Genomic DNA, 14289 nt, shown 5'->3' with positions numbered 1-14289 from the left:
TGGAGCAATATCGGTCCCACATATCTCGGTGGGCACCTCAGTCGCGCCGTAAGGGAAGGGAGGAAGGTGGGAGTGAAAGAAGAAAGAGAGAAAGAGATGCCGTAGTGGAGGTCTCCGGAATAATTTCTACCACCCGGGGATCGTTAACGTGCAGACATCGCACAGCACACGGGCGCCTTACAGGCCTCCATAACCGCAATCCTTTTCAGGAAGTGTCCCGCATCTTGGACACCTCCTCTCGATTTGATTTGATTTTAAACGTCTATGTCTGGTTATTAACAGATTATTTAGAACAGTATCCAACAGAGCACCACTAAAGCTGCCAAAACTCCTCCAATACACCTCAACATCGAAAAAGGAAACAGGCTTTACAAAATATTACACAAAAACAGTATATTCTCACAAAACTACATCAGCATCATTTTATGCAACATTTTAAGCAAGACGGACATCGAACAGACGTACCCAGCACTCAGAAACAATAATAAACTCCAAAACCATCACCCCCATACCGCCAAGTAGACTCACTTGTCTACGCAGACAGATCAAAAGCCTACAGCGGGTGTGGACCAGCATTCGTGATCTTCAACTTAAACTGGCCACTTACGCAGAGAAAAGTACAAACTCTCTAATAATAGCTGAATTGTTGAAGCACAAGCCATTGTAGTAACACAGCACTCATCATCATCATCATCGTCAGCCTGACTACGCCCACTGCAGGGCAAAGGCCTCTCCCATGTCTCTCCAACTTACCTTGTCCTTCGCCAGTTGCGGCCATCGTATCCCCGCTAACTCATCCGCCCACTTAACTTTCTGCCGCCCCCTGCTACGCTTGCCTTCTCTTGGAATCCACTCCGCTACCCTTAAGGACCAGCGGTTATCTTGCCTTCGCATTATATGCCTTGCCCACTTCTTCCTCTTGATTTCGGCTATGATGTCATTAACCCGCATTTGTTCCCTCACCGACTCCGCCCAAAGCGCTAGAATACATTAAAATAGCAATTCACCGCACACATCTCACTGGACACTAACGGACAGCCTATCATGTCTTAAAGGACTTCAGAACCGGACCAACCCCTTCGTAAACAGAATTAAAACAATTTCAATGAAATCACACACCACACCAGTTTTCACTTCGTCAAAGCCCATACAGGGATAAATGGCAATGAGCTAGGAGGCGAGGCAGCCCAAGAAGCCGCCACAAACGGTACGTCCCTGAAAATTCCAGCCGCAAAATCACACGTCAAAGTGCATCTCCGCACAGGGTGGTTACCAACGGAACCGTCCGGAGTGTGGTTACCCTGAAAGGAGGAGAGTATCGCGAGAGCTGAGGAATCCCCAACTCGAGGACGGTTACAGTGAAGGAGGAAGATATGGCGATTGCATAGGAAAGCTTAGCCTTGCATGCTTCCTACAGGTGGTTACCTTAACCTTCGAATGTGGGGTCGCCATGGCAACCAGCCGGAAGATAGTTTACCCTGGAAGGAGGAGATTGGCTACCGTCACACAACTTACGGTACACGTTTCACGGCGCAAGAGCTGAACTTACAATTTTTTTTTCGGGCTTTAAACAAAACTAACCTCGATTATAACATCAGAAATGGAAGGCAATATACTGTTCTACTAAATCCGCCATCGTTTATAGTTATACTTAGACCGCCTCAGGGTGAAATAAAGAGGGGTGTAAGAAGAAGAGGAGGACGGGTTAATGGTTCAAAACGCATATGTCGGCAACTTCAGTATTTTATTTCACTGAGACGTATTCAGTTTCATCAGCAGTAACATTTTTTTTCGTAATAGGGTGCGAGGGAAGCAAGATACCCTTTCTTAATTTTTGAGAGGAGGTTGATATTTTAAAAAATGTCAAAATTGTATTATTTTACATTTTAATTGAATTCTAAAAAAATATTTATAACGACCAATAATGCATGATCTGAATCATGTCGAAAGATAGAATCTGCGCAAATTTAAAAAAAAAATGTGGAGTGTTTCCTTAAAGTTTGGATTTTTTATCGATTATTGAGCAGTGCCTGATTTCAGGTCTGTTCGAAACTTTCAAAGTGAGCTCACCTCACGAATAAATTTTTTTCGGAAAAAATAAATTAAGCTGAGATTAGGCGCGTTGCGACAAGCTTCCATGAATTTTGTTGAACAAATCGGAGACGATCGAGAGCAACGTCTGGGACGTTTGGCGTGGAATGACTCTTATTCTTTCCAAGCAAAAGATTAATTAGCATCAGAAAAAGAACACAGGAGGAGGGGTTAATTATCCTCATATATTCTGTTCCAGACTTTTTTATCCCGATCCACCGCAACAGTGGAAACAAGGAACAACTATGAAGGCTAACGTACAGGGTCGATCAAAAGTTCTTAGGCCACGAGGTCTGCTTTCTTGCCGTATAGTCGGGCAGTTGCGACACCCCCAAAGCTCGAGACATCTGTAGAAGGCAGAGGAAGTATCGTCCTGACCTTCGAGAACCTTGATAGCTTTGTCGGCACCTGAGGCACCAGGATATACCGGTAAAAAAGGAGACGTTGTGGCCTGGGAACTTTTGACCTACCCTGTACCTTCTGAACCACCTGCAAGCCTCTTCGAAACAATCTACCAGGAGCAGACATCCTGAAGCCAGGTTTCCGCAGCGTCACTCATATATAAAGAGTTTATTTTCAATAGCAAGGTGTGTTGCTGGGCGAGTTGGTTGGGGTACATCTTGAGAAAAACAGCGCTTGCAGGCAAAGGACCAGAACGAGAAGGACACACACACACAACAGCGCAGTTGTGTGCGTGTCCTTCTCGTTCTGGTCCTTTGTCTGCAAGCGCTGTTTTTCTCAAGATATTTTCAATAACCAGTACAGGAAGAAAACTATGTTCTCAATCGCTACGGTACTTTCTCTCAGCTATTTCCGTTCAGTCCCGGCCCCCACTACTAAAATACCTTGCTAAAACTAACAAGCAAGCAAACAAACATGGCGGACGACACGCACTTTTAGAAGAAGACACTGAAGCAACACTACACACACCTCCGACATTCACCGCAGGCATTACCTTCACCACAACCCCAGCTTACCACCTCGCAGACTCACACGTTGAGATCTTTGCAACTCAACACATTTATTTATTTATTTATTTATTTATTTATTTGTTTGTTTGTTTGTTTATTTATTTATTTATTTATTTATTTATTTATTTATTTATTTATTTATTTATTTATTTATTTATTTATTTATTTATTTGAAGGTACTGCAGCCTCACTCAGGGGCTATAACAGTAGTGGGTGACGTGGAAACGCAATAAGATAGAAATTTCACACATCAAGAACACATGATCAACATTAAAATTAAACACATAATAAGCCACTGTATACATAAGTACTTTAAAACAAGTCAATTGCAGACAATGCACCTGAAAGCGATAATGAGCTAATGTTGCGATGTGATGAGTTCCAACTCTCAGCAGTACGGGGAAAGAAGCTGGTTTTGCTCATCACCCCTTCTGTTCAGATGCATTCAGATACAAAGTATCTGCATGTATGCAGATGATACATGCAGATACTGAAAGGTGTGCGTCAGGTGGTAGAGTCGACGGCCGCTGCGTTGAACAAGAACAGTATGACGGCTGCTTTGAAGCTCATATGAGAGTGAGAACGGCACGAACTTCGGGGCGATGCAACAACACCTTCATGGCAGAAAAGCAGCGCTCAGAACGAGAAACACAGCCAAGGCACAAACGCAGCGAAGCGACCGCAGGATCGCGTTGGCAGGTTACCGGCGAGAGCCGAGAAGCAAGGAACATGTTACGTATAATGTAGTGCAGCCAAACCATCACCAAGCCAAGTCAAGTCACATCTAAGTCGAGACGGCCACCATAGGAGGCGCCTTGTAATACTAAAAACACTTTCCAGAAGCACGAAACCGTGCATTATCGGATCTGTGTCTTAACCTGTAGTTTTGAACGTGTTATTCATTCCATGGGGGTCAGCATTCGCCATAATGATCGCCTTAAAAAAAGGCACTCAGTCAGTCGCCTCGGCGGCTGCGGGGCACTCTGGAGTCGGGAAAGCATGACAGGATCGGTTCTCCGTCCTCACCAGCCGCCGTCGAGGCGCGAACAGCCATCGACGTGCAGCCTGCGCATCCGCATGTGATCCGCGCATTGCTCGCTCCCATCCTTCGTGGTATACTGCATGCATAGCCGCTCTTGAGCAGTACAGTTGGTCACTTATGGCGCCTGTGAAGCTATGGATGTTCCCAGTGGTGAAGATAAGACTTCTTCTCACCATTGAAAAAATTTGGACTTTCTGGGGAGTCTTGAACACACGACTGCAAGGCTCAAAAGCAGATCTTGTGGCCCAGAAACTTTTGACGACCCCTGTGCGCATGTTCATAAGATCTGTTCACAGGGGTGTCTGCAGTGTGCAGGCGTATGGTGAGCTCCGACCCCACGGCCCAGAGGGCAAGGAGTTCGAACTGGTTGGACCCACACACAGAGTTTGGCATGTGTCTGAACACATAGACAGTTACCGCGCCCTTGTTTTTTTTTTAACAACCTCCTCCTTTTCCTCGCCCAGACATGCGATGGGCCTCGCCGCAATGGCTCAGTGGTGAGGGCGCTCGGCTACTGAATCAAAGTATCTGGGTTCGAACCCGACCGCGGCGGCCGCGCTTCAATGGAGGCGAAACGCAAAAGGGGCCCGTGTGCTGTGCGATGTCAGTGCATGTCAGAGATCCCCAAGTGGTCGAAATTATTCCGGAGCCCTGCACCACGGTACATCTTTTTCTCTTTCTTCTTTCACTCCCTTCTTCATCCCTTCAACCATTCCGCCCAGAAGTGAGACAGTGACTCGCCTTTAATTTCCTCAAAACAAATTTTCATGCGCTAGTCAATCACGAAGCGACAAGACGCCTACACAACTATTTGTGAGCCCGACTCACGGTTTTACGAGTTACCCTGAGTAATCACGGCTGTTTACTCGCAAAAGAAGCGCATTCTCCTCACATCGTGAATTCCAGGTGACGGAATCCGCAGACCGTGAGCAGAAGAAGCGAGTAGCGAGCGGTGCGGCGACCGCGTAAGCGCGCTACGCTCCGCGCGCCCTGTGCTACACTCTTCGCCAGCTTCCCCGATGAGGCGGTCCCGCTCTACGCGTAACGCACGGCCACGCTTTCTAAAAAGCGCATCTTGGGGGGAAAACGTACTCACCAAGAAAAGAACAGGGATGCAGCCAGGCCTCCTAAATATAGACATCCCCTTCTTGGCTCCTCTTGACACAAGACTCAGACGTGTCAAGTAGCCTGTGAGCCTTTGTTCTTTCTTGTTACTTTTTCGCTCCTCACATCACTACCGTCTGTTTCGCTGTTTGCACCGTGTCATTGAAGGACTGAGCACCGTGACGGCAACCTGCTCCGAGTTCCAGCAGCGAATTTTTGGACGCTTTGGTGCTTTCCTTTCTAGTACCTGTTTCTCTTTTATTGCCTCCCGTGGCAGAGTCTGGAATTTCCTTCGTTTATTTTTCTTTCTTCTCTCAATTGAACCTGTGTTCCTTTTTAACTGCACCGGCGGCACACAACTGCCGTAACAGACGATGCGGCCATTTCGGGGCAGACGGCTTCATCCGGGAAAGCAAACGACAATGAAGCGACTGCATTCTTCCATTGCTTCCTGTTTCTGCTTTGTCGTCAAATAAGGCTTGCTATATGTTCTTTGTTTCTCCTGCACTTTTTTAAAACGTTTTTGCGCTTCTTTGCACTGCGGCACAGTGCTCGTAAAAAGGTGGATGGACGTCCTGAGGGCATAAACACACAGCACGCTACTGAAGAAGACGTAGGCCTAACACCGGGGCGTTCAACTCGGCGTTCACTTCGAAGGCTGCAGGGGGCGAGCGTCGTACGGATTCCGTTACGCGCACGGAAGCTGGCTTCAGCTATTACGGCAACATGCGCCCGCGCGTGACGAGGCAAAGTGACGCGATGGCGTTGCGCAAGAGCGGTGGTCGCTACTCCTCACCCCTCGTGCTTCACGGGGCAAAGTAAACCGAACAGCAGCGTACTGTAGCGGGAAAACGTCTCCGGAGTGAGTCAACGGGGAGATCACGCTTCACCAAAGGAATACACGTTCTTCGAGACGTGAACGCATTTGCGAATCAAGCGGAATTAAGAAACTTGCACGAAGCGGTAACCTACACCGACACAGCAGATGAGAGGGATGCCTGTATTACAGTCATTTTAGCCCCTTGAAGACAGCCCACATGCCACCGACATGGACCACATGACTGCGCACGCACCCCCCCCCCCCCCCCCCCCCCCACTCCCGCAAACACACACGCGAATGGAAGGGCATTAAAGGTTTGGTTTGATTTGGTTTTATGGGGTTTAACGTCCCAAAGCGACTAAGGCTATGAGAGACGCCGTAGTGAAGGGCTCCGGAAATTTCGACCACCTGGGGTTCTTTAACGTGCACTGACATCGCACAGTACACGGGCCTCTAGAATTTCGGACTCGGTATTAAACATACGAGAGGAGCCAACAACCACAGAAACCAGAAGCATGAGGGATTTTTTTTATTTGTGGTGTTGATCAATTGAGATTATTAGTGAATATTTCATCGCCTAAAATTCATCGCCTTTTTCAAGACTGACTATATATATATATATATATATATATATATATATATATATATATATATATATATATATATATATATATATATATATATATATATATATATATATATATATATATATATATATATATATATATATATATATATATATAGTCAGTCTTGAAAAAGGACAGGCTCTGTCCGAAACGTAGACTCCCAATAAATGTTTACTTAAGGAAGCGTTTCTCAATTTCGCATTTTACCTCTAGCAAGCAAGTACGTTTATCTTTTTGTGCTATATATATTGCTAGAGGTAAAATGCGAAATTGAGAAACGCTTCCTTAAGTAAACATTTATTGGGAGTCGACGTTTCGGACAGAGCCTGTCCTTTTTCAAGACTGACTCTCTCTCTCTCTCTCTCTCTCTCTCTATATATATATATATATATATATATATATTACACACACACACATCGAACATCCTCACTTCGCGAGACGAGCAGGGAAACATGGTAGTGCTCTGTTCTCAAGCATAAGGAGGTGATCCCACAGCCGTGACGCTCTCGTGACGTCACCATTACGACGTCATTGGGTTTTCGGTTATGACAAACCATGACGACTACTTTTTCGACAGCACCGTGATCTCCTTGAAGCAGCCTGATAGACCGAGCTCTTCAAAAGTACTATGCGATAAGAAGCGTGAAGACACCGAGGAGGCGGCACAATTGTCGGCGGCTAATCAGGAGAGACATTTGTTACGCAAACTCGGGGCCAACCGTTCACATCAGCGACACGGCTTCGCCATCTGCGCACACAACCGGTGCGAGGCGGACAAGCAGCGCGAGAAGTGTCATCCCTAACGATCGCAAGGGCCACGCGGATGACACCCGCGCTCGGAGCGCGCGTCAGGGAGGAGCTGTCGCCTTTCCGTGTGGTCGCGCGGGAGCTTGGCACAGATGTCGAGCGCTCTCCGAAATCACGCAATTCGGGACGTCGGTGTTGAGGGGGCGGCCGAGGCAACGAGGCGCGCAGTCAAGGACGCCATTCCGGAGTTCGCGTGCCAACGGAGACAGCGCGTCTGGCATCCCAGCGCGGGCGAAAACGCTGTGTTCGCGTTGTATACACTCCGAATCACTAGTAGGATGCAGCAGTTCGGAAGCTATACAAGTGGCATCAGCCATGAAGGTTCCGAGCATTCCAGTTTCTGCACATGCGCGAAAAATTTGGAACTGATTGGCTTATGGCTGCGGGGCGCTGGAGTGACGTATGACGGCCACTGCGATAGCGGATGACATTCCGCTGTCATTATGTTGAAACGGCCCCGTCGCTTCTGGTGTCTGATAGTGGGCACCGGCTCTAGCTTCTCCAGTGCTGCATCGTTTTATGATGAGACAAAGTTGCAGACGACACCCACATTACGAGACGGCAAAGGAGAACGCATGAAAACACAAGGAGCCCGGGTATGGAAGTCGGCGATGAAACGGCTCTTGGCTCCTCATCACGGGAGATTTTTCCGCTTCCTCCATACGCCCGCGAGCACCCACGCCCGAGGCACTTTCGAAACGCTTCTTCGCTCGACTGCCTGGGGGCGGCCGGCGACACTTGTAGCTGATCTTGCGCTTCGCCTCTTTTTTTATACGCCTCTTTCATTTCTGGAGTTTTCCCTTAGTCCTTCATTCATCTCCGTAGAGAGAGCTGTTAGCCAGCCGGAAAACCGTTAGAAATCGTTTTCATGTCCGTATGAGTGGGAGGCTCACTTGCATAGTTGCGTCACTCCAGTCATTTACCCTCGAGACTCTTCCTGCTTTTGCTCTTTAAAGGGCCCGAATGAACGACTCGAGCAGTCGGTATGTAGGAAGCCATTACACCTTCTGAAGGACACACGAGAGCGTTCTTTAGAATGAAATGAAACACTATAATTTGCCTTCGAGTGCCGCACTTGGAGGATCATTGCCTATGGCGTCCTCTCACTGCTCACGATTACGGTTCGATCCCAGTCGCGACAGCTACATTCTGGATTGGGCGACGACATCCAACAATGCCTTTGTACTCACTGTTTTAAAGTGACATGTGGGCAGACTTCTTTGCCCCTGAGATCGGCAGAACGTCTGAGTGGTCTCCGTTCTGACTCATTTCTCTTCACCGCCATTATTTCGTAATACGTACTTGCGTACTTTCCAGTGTGTGCATGAATCTGCAATCTATGTGGCCATCTGCCCTGCTGTTATATTTTGCAAATGTTATGTTTTGCAAATGCGCTTCCGAGAGCCTGCGTATTCCATGTTTCGGTGTGTTTGCTGCAATATGGTTTCACTAACACATGCAGTATATATTCTCCGTCATGACACCGTTAGAACTGTGATTGGCTTTCCCCCATAGGAAAAGGATATAATGCGCTGTTTTTTTTTCCTCTTCGTTTTGTTTCTCTGTAGGTGTTGTTTTCCTTTTTTTGTGTGAATTGTTTTTGCCAATCACAGGAGCCACGCCTTCTAAACCTAATTTTTGATCATTTGTTTTCGGCTTCTCAGCAAGGAAACAAAAGTCTCGTCGGCAGGACTCCACGGTACAAGATCTTGATTTTTTTATTTATTTATACTGACGGCGTGATCCAAAGCAAGAGTTGTAGTGTGTATACATGAACAATTATTACACATTTGAAGAAAAGAAATTCAATGAAACTACACAATTTCACTGGTACCTGGGATATTTACTTCAGTACGGGCTCTCTTTAATTCGTTGTCGACCTTGCCAGCCAGCCCCTCTGAACGATTTTTGATAGTTTAATTTCCACTCGTTTGCTCAGAGTTACGAACCCTGATTCCTTAAATGGATTGAATATAGGGACCCGTATGTATACAGGGTTATTTCTTTTTAACCTTTACAGATTTTTATATTGCGAACAGTCGGAGATCCGCCGGTATGGTCTGTTCCGGAGATTAATCATGTGATAAAACTCAACTAACAGACAATTAATTATTTAAAATGGACTAATAAGCTTTCTAACTTTTGGTTTAGGCTGCAAGATTGTGCTGCCAAATTTAAGGCAGTTAACATGGAAGGTGAGCCCACTTATTAATATTTTTGAATCGGCATCTGGTTGTAATTAGCGAGTTTCGAAAATCCGCTTTTGAAAGCTCGTCAAGTTAGCTGTCCAGTGTTGCGCATTGATAAAATCGCGTCGCTGAGCGTGGTATCTTCGCCAGAATCGCGCAAAACTCTTCTACACCATACAATACACAAACTTCGTCTGTATTTCCAGTATTATAAATACAAGCAACGCCATTTTATCTGTGTGCAGCGCTGGAAAACCAACTTAACGAGCTTCCAAAGGCGCGTTTTGCATCTTCGGTATTTCAAACCGTAGTGCCGATTCAGAAAATTTAAGAACTGGGTACACCTTCAGTGCTGACGGCCTTCAATCTTGCAATGTAACCTCGCGCCTAAATCTCAAAATTAAAAAAAAAATGATTAGTTATTTAATCAATCGCCTTTTAGCTGAGCTCTATACAGTACACAATGTCCACCTTAATCTGCAATCCGCCTGCATGGAAGCGCACAAAGTAAGTTCCGTCAGTATGCATGAGAACGATGTCAGTATTGTGTGCCTGTCAAGCCCTCTTGCGTTACCTGTGGTTATGCGCAACGCTCCTCATTATCTTAACGGTTTTGCCCACTCACCGAAAAGCGTTGGTATTTTACATCTTCCAAGCCAGTTATTATGCCAATCACTAATGCCTTTCTCTCCCCCCACTCTTCCCGCGTCGAATGCACGGCGCCTGTTTTCACGCGAATAAAAGCACGAAAAACTGTCCCGTTCGCGAACGTCACCGTCCGGCATGCAGCTAAACTTCCTGCCTCGGCCGGAAACGACGAATTCAGCGCGCGATCCGCCCAAGCCGTCCACCACCGCCCGGCACCGCGAGTGAACTGAACTAAAACCGAATGAAAGGAATCTGGGGGCGCGGATTTGCGGGAGGTCGCAGAGAAAGCAAAACGAGCCGAAAAATTGGCCCGTCAGCGCACTCCTACAATCGCCGGAGGCTCACTTTCACCGCCTCCGGCCGATGCACACACACACAGCCACACGTTGCATACGCCGCGCGCGCACAACAATACGCGATCGGGCGTCGCGTTACCCACGCGCTATTACGACCGAGGCGGATACGCAAATGTATGTCGTGATGAATTTCTCCACGCGCGGGCTCTTTTCCCCTTTCCCTGGCGATGCCGTGATCGGAGGGAGGGAGTGTTCTCTGCGCCGCATTATACGACGTGCGCCGGAAGACAAGAGACTCGTGGAGCCCAGCCTGCATCTTTGCGGGGCGCAGCTCCGTTAATGGAGGTCTCGTCGTGGCGACGGGGGCGAAGAGGGGTAAGAGAAAGACGCAGAGGCGGCTCGAACAATGCGTCGATTAGGAGGCAGCCACGGAGAGCGAGCAGGCGCCAACGGTACGCCCTCCACTCACGCCGGCTGCAAGGAGGAGCGCCTCTCCTCCAGGGGGCGCTTCTTGCGCGCGAGCGTCGCTCAACGGAGGAGGTGAGGAAAGGGCGCGGAGACAAAATTGGTGCGGACCGTTCGTTCCGCGCCGAATGCAACGCAGCCCGGGAGCCGTGCACACTTGCGGCGGTGACGGAGGCAACAGCTGCCCAGCGATGGGTTGGGCCGCGAGAGGGCAACGTAATGTTTACGGCGCTGGGGCTACTTTGTGTTTTTTTTTTATACTCGGTGATCAGGGGACGCACACTGCTGACGAGCACTCGGCCGCGTTTCGAAGGCGACACACACGCGTGCAGTCGACTGTGGAGTGCTCGCGAGCACACGTGTGCGGCCGAGCGCGCCGACCTAAAGAAGGAAGCGTTAGTCCGTTGTTTTTTTTGTTTTCGGGCTCGCATCACTTCATTGCACTCTGAAAAAGACGACAAGATAAAATGTGTGCACTCGAAGAAAATGGCACCTAGCGCACGAAACGAAAGACTAGGACAGAGCCGCTGGCATTTTCATTTTGGCGAGCAATATCATGCGTGCAAAGCTGCATGGCCTCTCGGCGCTCGCTGAAGGCTGTCTTCGTAGTTGTGAGCCCCGAACTGCGAGCGTTTCCAGTGCTCGCTCTCCTATGTGCAAAAATTAGCAACGGAGAGCGTTATCCGTGTAGTTCTCCTGAAAGTGTCGTTGTCTAAATTCTTTGCCACATGCATTCATACTTATCCTGCCGGCATCATAACCGGTGTCACAGGATCGCAGCGCTTAACAAATGCCGTGCCTCTCTAGATATTGTTCTGCAGCGACAGCTTAAGGGCACGTTTACCGGTGCAGCGGCTTCGGCGTTAGCGTGCACATAGTGGGCGTAACATTCCACTGCACAGATTCGTCAGCACGCAGTGCCATCATGCATGACGTCACTGCAACGCGCAATGGGGTTTGTTTATTGTTCTGCATGCAGCGACGTCACACATGACATCGCTGCAGTGGGCTGCATATAGTTTAATATAACCGTGAAGAAAAACTGGCTCCATCACCATCTCCACCATCTACGTGAGTTTCTTATAGAGCACTAAATCAACCTCGGGAATGCCGGGAATGCAAAGTTTCTTATTATGGTTTGGCGCTGCCTATACACCTGGCGGCCAGCTTCTATGCGTTCCAGAGTAATATAAGATGGTTTGCTGGTTCGCAGCATAAGCACTGTATCCTACCTGTGTCCTACCTGTACCATACCATTGTTATAACATTCAATCCTAAGACCCTGTCTGTTCACTGGCCCTTTTAACGCTACAAGATGGCCGGCAAATCTGTGCTCACTGTCGATTTTCTTAGAACCTATAGGCTTGATTTCAATAAAAGCTAACGCTATAGCCGCACATATGCACGGCAACACAGTGACTGGCGCGCGCGGTCACACTTGAGCTCATGAAATACCGGGCGGCTACCGTCGGTCTACAAGTCGCACATTGAGAAATATGTAAGACCATGTTTCCTCTGTTCATTCGCCTGTAGAACAAACGTTTAGGTCCGAGCTCCTGGAGGGTGTTTTTGACTTGAAGCCACAGACAATCCGGCAAATTTACAAGTTGACAACTCAAGCGCTGCGCTAGCTTTGATAATTCAGACTGTTTATGAAGCAAGCTCTTCAAACACACACACACAAAATTATCTCATAACGTCACGCCCATGATGAAACACGCGAAATTATAGCCAATGTGTAGTGTTCGCCCATAAGACTGTCTTGAGGTGTGGTTGAACAGATCTCTCTGCAGTCTTCTGAGAGAATTAGTGAAGCTGTTTAATGAAAGACAGATAACACAGCCGCTGAAACAGCGCCGACATGCTACACAGCGTTGGGGAGCGATTTTAACAGAGAAAAGCGGAAGAAGGGTGCAGAAGATAATAAGTGAAATAATAAAATGAACAAATATACGCGGTTACTGAGTCGGGGTGGATATACATGAAAAGGGAACGCAGGAGAGTTTTAAAGTTAACAATGTCATGCAACTGTGCACACAAAAGGTTCAATGCACGGCGAATAGATATCGAATGAGGAGCGAGAATGCTTTAAAGTCCGACCATTAGGGCAATGTCCTCTTAATAGGCAAATAAGAAGTTCGTGGCACCGTTGGGTAGGGCATGGCTGAGGAACTTAAGGTGCAAGTCATTACATAGGGGCACATGTCTGAGAAATTCAGTTAGGTGCTCGTTACGTTTTCTCCTCTGCATAAGCTGAGCTTTCTAACAGAATGTTAGCTCTGTGAGGTATCTCATCGTGCGCATAGGGCGATAGCGTGGGTGCGTGTTTGAAAGCGCACCGCCTGCACTACGAAGACTCGTGGAGGGGGTGAAGGCTGGCTTGCTACTGCCAGGATATATCCACATGAACACAGGAGCAAAAAAAATAATTTAAAGTATGCAAAACGATCCAAGAACAATAAATTTAGTTGCAAAGGAAGTCAACTAATAGCCACCGAGGGCCTACATGTGCACACCATGTAAGTACACTTTCGCTTTGAAGCAGGGCGCTGTTGCGTGACCAGAAGGCCGCGACCGATCCCGTGCGAGGCCTGTGTGTATGCCAGCAGGAATCTCCAAAGAGGAATGCGCTCGTCTCCGTCAGGTTGGGCTCTCTATGTTGATGGAGGCATCCATCATCTGCAAAGGCCTGTCCAGAGAAGGCAGTAGATAAATGGACTCGAGAGCCCTCCACCGTCAGCAATAGTTGTGGATCCCGTATACGATGGTACACTCTTAGTAATGTCCTGGTTAACATCACCATGGACATAAGAAGTACACTCCGGCGGGCTGCTTAGAGCCCTGCTTAGAAGGGCATATGGGCACAATTGCAACTCCACAGTAACCGCACGATATGTGGCGATAAGTTACACGCCTGCTCGTCCGCTTGCTTTATAGGTAGTCGACCGGACGGGATGGCTGAATGCGCGTTTTATCAGAGGGACAAACAAGAGCAAAATGGAGCAGGCAACGGCATTGCTTGGCAAGCCATGCAGTTGAGCTACATCTGGTCTCCAAGGCACCAACTCTTCCTGTTCTGTACTTCTGCTTCTCCTTCTTCATCTTTAAGTAATAGCAAAAGACTCTGCACGTGAGGTACATACTTTTCGAACGACCTCACGCCACAACGTTTCCTACTGAGAGTTTCTCGAATGACGCGTCCTAGCACCACATCACGACATTACTAATCA

This window comes from Amblyomma mixtum, chromosome 5, assembly GCF_055824585.1.
Source record: "Amblyomma mixtum isolate Tamu chromosome 5, ASM5582458v1, whole genome shotgun sequence".
NCBI classification, from domain to species: Eukaryota; Metazoa; Arthropoda; class Arachnida; order Ixodida; family Ixodidae; genus Amblyomma; species Amblyomma mixtum.
This window is presented reverse-complemented; position numbering follows the sequence as displayed.